Raw genomic sequence first — 6,000 nt, forward strand, 5'->3', positions numbered from 1 at the left:
CACCTTAGGGTTGCTTCTTCCCTCCTTTCCTGTCGGTCCTCCCCAACTTTCCATCTAATAAAGGGGAAGATGGTACTAACTCCGCCTTCATTTTCCCCCTTCTGAAGATCAAACCCAATACTTGGAATTGTCGTGAGGAGCAAATCGTCAAGTCCATCAACCCATTCCTCCCCCACACATGCCTTCATCAAGCACTTTACCTTGTCCGATCTCTTCCCAATCTCCAACCCCCTTGTAGCCACCATGCTAACGATACCTACATTCATGTGATACCGGTGATGTGTTTGCATGAAGTAATCCCCAAGAAATAGCTTCAAATATCTCAGAAATTTTTCATCACTATACTTGAAAATAGATTTCAACCTTTTCTCAGATATCTTGCCAACAAAATCCAGCTGCTGCTTCATTGTGTAAATGGTGAAAGTGGCTTCCATTTTATTTGCATCTTCCCAACACCCACCCGTCCACTACACAGATGAAGGGAACTTGCCAAAACTATCCATGAAATGACTTTTTTTTATCTCCTTTAAACTCTTACCGATAGATATAATAATTGGCAGCTTAACTACTTTCACTTATATGGCAACGTCCTAAATATATCGTGTCTCTCCCAACTCAATGCACACTTCCCATATTGTAAGAGGATAACACCACCACATCCCACTAGGGCATGACATTAATTATCATGCGCATTGTAATCTACTTTGTAAGATTTTATCATTTATTGGACTTTTATTCTCTCACTCGATCTTGTCATTTATTAACCAATTAATAGTGTCCCTTTGCAATTCCCATGCGTATATAATTAATACCCATGCCAACACATATACTTTCCATTCATGTAGGGGAGAGGAGCCAAAACGTGCACACCCTACCTTCAGGGTTCACGTGACTACCACCTTTGACCGCTGGTCAGGTAGACAGTTGAGTTGGCTACCCCATATCAAAATATTGGGGGTATATATGCTATATGCATTTACAAAATACAAAATACACACACACACATATGTTTGTATATGTGTGTGTGTATGTGTTTGTGTATGTGTGTGTGTCTATGTGTGTGTATATATATATATATATTCACATGCATGAATATACATATATGTACATGTGAGGCCCTACCCTGAGCCTATCATAGCACTTCTTTATATTTTTCACCATGGACTTATAATTCAATACATTACTTTGATGCATTATGGATTTTGAGACTATTTGATAGATGATTTGATAACATTGGATATGATATATCCCATATTATGTTTAATTTTAGTACTTATGTTGATGTTAGGATGAATCATGTATGCATGCCTAGTTGATGATTGCTTTATATGAATTCAATGAATGTTGAAATTTAGTAAATGGTTACCTATGGATTGTTAGGAAAGGAAATTTGATTCTATCCTTATTGTTCTTTATTAAAGAGATCAAATCATGATATGATGTGAAATTGGATGTTGTGTGTTTTAAAGTGTTTTCTTTCATATATGTATGTATATTATTTTGGACCTACTGATGTGTGGGTTGAGATGTGCAAGATATTAATCCATGTGACCATGGAAATATATAGGAGAACTAGAGCCAAACCTATGTGTGATTGTGAAGCCAAGGTTTGCCTATTTGGAGAGACAATACCTCATTTGTAAAGTGTTTATTTTGTATAAGTGAATGTATGTGCGTGTGTTAAATTTGTTTAATTTTAATTTTAATTCACCTTGAAAAGACATGTCCAAGTGTATGTTGATGTTGTATTTTATGGTGTCACTTGACACTTGTAATGTGTTGTGAGTTGTCATGTGACATGTCTTTGAGAGGAAAATGTGAAAACAAATGCATTTTCAAATCCCATTTAGTGTTCCCAAAAGACAACTTGGTTTGTGAGCCCTTGGAATGGTCAAATCAAGTTTGGGCCATAGGTAAACTTTAGGTGGGTTTTTGGGGGGTCAAACTAATTCCTATAGTTGAGGTTAAGTCATTTTTAAAGGCCCACTTGATATGCCTATGAGTGAGGGACCTTTTTGAGCTTATAACAACTCACATGTGATTGCCAAGTCACTTCAAAAGTGACATTTTCTTGATGGACGAAAATCAACTTGTAGAAGATTGAGTCTTGGTTAGACAACCTTCCATTCTTGTGTTGGATATACTTCCCCACCTTACACTTACCTTTTCAGTTTCTTCTTTTAGAAACCTTGTAAGAAGGTTGGGAAGACCAACCTATGAGCTCTCGCATCCTCTTCCAAGGAAGTTGGAAAGTGTGAGGAGAGATTATACTTAGGAGAAAAATTGAGACTTAGAATTTTTATCACCCCCTCTCCAATGTTGGAGATCAAGAGTAGTTGTAGAAATTGAATCTTGAAGAAAAAAATTTTAGGAAGGAAGTTTGTAGTTGGTGGATCTTGTTGGCATGGTTGGAGGCTCTTAATCAATCTCATCTCTTCCATTGCAAGAGTTAAGGTTGGTGCATTGTCACCCTTAGGTTTAAATGCATATGGTTGTTTTGTGAGAAATTGCACATGTTAAAATCTTGTGTTTGCATTTTTGTGTTGTGTTATTTTGAATATGGTTGAGTATTGCTTTTTGTTGAATGCTTATTTATGTAATTGTTATGGGAGTCAAACTCACCCTTGGGAGGGTAGAGTAGTCTTGGGGTGAAGGGAGTTTGACATTCATAGGGTGTAGAGTCTCTCTTCCGAAAAGAGAAGGATACAAGGATCCAAGATCCTTGCTGCATTTAAATTGTTAAATTTGGGGTTCATAAGGGGAATATTGTCTTAAAAGCTTTAGGGGGTCATAAGGGGTTTATTTTTGGGGTCATGTGAGACTGAGTTTTGAAAAGGGATTTTGGCCTTGAGATGGCTTTGGGTTATTGTTTTATATTTGCAAATCTCCCCATGTCTAGTCCACCTTCACCCCACTTTAAATATGTCATTCTTGATGGCTATGTGTTAAGCTTGGGATGTGTGTTTTGTGTTGAGTGTATTATTTTGAAATTTGAAAATTAGATGTGGGTATTGCTTGCTTGTAACCCATTTGGCACCTAGTTCTCCCAAGCTCGGGGTGGCCTCTTGTAGGCCTATGTTGGGAGGTGAGCCTCCATGATCACAACCAAAGGAATTTGTATTTGCAGGTTTTCTTATTGGATGTAGGAGAAGAAAGAAAGAATGATATCCATGTGGCAGATTTAAAGTAGTGTATTCCTAAGTTTACATCTACAGATGTTTCAAATTGTGCATCATATATGTGTCATGAGAAATCTAAAAAGAAAGATTGTAATAAGACTATTGTATTTGCTAATATTTGAATTAAAAAAAAAGACCTTTGAATGTTTTATACTACTATTATTGCTATTGTATATTGAAAGTAGAAAGAAAGAAAATAAAGAAAGTTATTGTTCTTCCTCTTCTCTACCTTTGTATTTCTTTTTGAAAATAATACAAACAAAAAAGCTATCTCAGATTCGTGTTCCTAAATAGTATGAAAATCTATTTCTGTATGTAGTTCTTTTTAAAAAAAATTGCATTTAGCCATTAGCCATAAAGTTAGTAAAGCATTATAAGATCAGAAATTCTAGTTATTCTATCTATCTAGGTTTGTATGAATTTTGAAAAGAAAAATTATAGCATTGCATTTAAATAGATTCAGATTTATTTATATTCTCTTTTTGTGTTTAAATTTGTTTAATAGTTAGTCTAAAAGTTCAGATTTAAACAATATATTTGCATTTCATTTATTTATTAACAACACTTCTACATGTTTCAACCTGCAATTAGTCAATCTGTTTAGAAGAAAGATTTTTAAACCAGAATTTAAAGAAGCTTTTTGTTCCTATTTAACTAGTATGAACATATATATATATATATATATATATATATATATATATATATATATATATATATATATATATATATATATATATATATATATATATATATATATATATATATATATATAATCTCTATTGTTTAAGAAAAGAATGTTAGAATAAACAAATAATAACATCATTTTTATAAGACATCTACTTGTGTGTGTGTATATATATATCATGTATCCTTGCATTTTGTATTTAAAATACCCTGTTGGTTATCATTTTCAAAATCAAAGAAATAAGCTTTATATATATATATTAAATTAATATTAATATAAGGCAATTATATTAATATTAATATTAATATAGTAAAATTGATGGATTGCAATGGGGGAATATAATTAACATTAAAGTTGTACTAGTTGGCAATTAACACTCAATTGGTTGGTTTCACTATATTGTCATTGATGGCTACATGGTATTTTGTTCTGGCTTCATGCTTTGGCTCAGTTGTGTACCGACAAGCACTTCATAGACACTGCACCGGCAGGACAGAAGGATTTCTTTGGTTACCGGCAATGCAGGCCGACATGGTTTAGAATAAGGTTATCAGTATTGGAGGCCGACATCTCTTGGATCCAGCATCGGCAATTGTTGTTGATATTCATGCATTTATGTTATCTAGTCGACATGTAATTTGATATTATAATAATCCTTGTAAGCCGACATAAGGCATGATAAGTTGTATAGGGTATATAGGTCAGTTGGATTAGATCATTTTGATATCGACATGGTAATAGGCATGGTGATGGATATGCGAATGTGATATAATGTAAAATATATCCGAGAGATTATGTATGTGAGGATATTTATGTAAAGGTTATTCCGTTAAAGGGTTTAGGGTTTCAAACCGGAACAAAAAGGGCTTAAACCGGAACTGTATTTTGGCAAGGAAGAGGTTATCTTAGCAGTTCAACACTTCTCCAGATTGTAGTATGCATTTGTATGTAGTCAGTGAGACTCTATTTGTGATTGAGCAATGTGCTCTAGGCTATAAGTCTTCTTGCAAGTGCATGCCCCTTATATTTTGTAATATATCTTCATATGGACAGTGGATTGATATTGTGGGTCACAAATCCCACCGTGGGTTTTCTTCTTTAAGGTTTTCCACGTATAATTTTGTGTGTTATGTGTTGGCATTTTGATGTTGTTTAGTTGTGATTGTCATTGATGGACACACACTTATTTTATGTATGAGTTATTCTCCACCGGTAATATGTGTTGTATTGATCACACTGGTATTATATGCCATTGAATGTATAGTCTTTGTTTATAGAAGACTATCGGTGTTTTGCAGAAGATGCTTACCGGTCAAGGCATGACCGAAGAACTCAAGCGGTATGAAGACCTCAAGTGGAACGAGGACCCCTAGAGGCAGTTAATCTTTTTGATTGGAACACTATGTTCCAGTTTACCAGTCTTTGTTCGCTAATCGGTATACTATGTTAAACCGGTAAAATTGTAAAGTGTGATGAGTTATCATCCACCGACACCGATGCGATGATTAAACCGGTAAAACTATATAGTGTGATGAGTTATCATCCACCGACACTTTGGTGGTGTTTTTGTGTCGTGTTACCAAATGTGTCTAGATGCTTTGAACCTAGGAAATTGTAATCCAATTTCATTGGATCGACATGAAATCAACTTCCTATTTAAGGACATCATGTCTAGGGTTTTAACGTGTGTGTATGTGTGTTAAAAATTGAAGTTTTTATAGAAGCATTGTGCAATAGAGATTGAACATGAAAAGGATAGAAGATTGAAGTAATGTTGCAATGCATTAACAAAGAGCAGTCAAGGATCTAATCAAGTAGTCTGTGCTACTTTCTAGATCATTTACTTGTTTATTACTAATCTCTTCGACAAGTATGAAACCCTTAACCGGGTAGGCCCAGTCAAGCCTATTGTAAATCCTCTAACAAGGTGGTTCACAATTGTGGATCTGAAATCCTTTAACAGGGTATTCTTTAATAGGACTTATCTCCTAACAGAGATCTGGATTCCTAATAGGATATGTTCTGGTGATGTACATTGTAAGGCCTTAACCAGTCTGGTTACTATTCTGCAGATAGTTGACTTGTGAGTTTTACTCACCGTGGTTTTTCCCATTTGGGTTTCCACGTCAAAATTGT

Source organism: Cryptomeria japonica, chromosome 2 (assembly GCF_030272615.1).
Source record: "Cryptomeria japonica chromosome 2, Sugi_1.0, whole genome shotgun sequence".
NCBI lineage: Eukaryota > Viridiplantae > Streptophyta > Pinopsida > Cupressales > Cupressaceae > Cryptomeria > Cryptomeria japonica.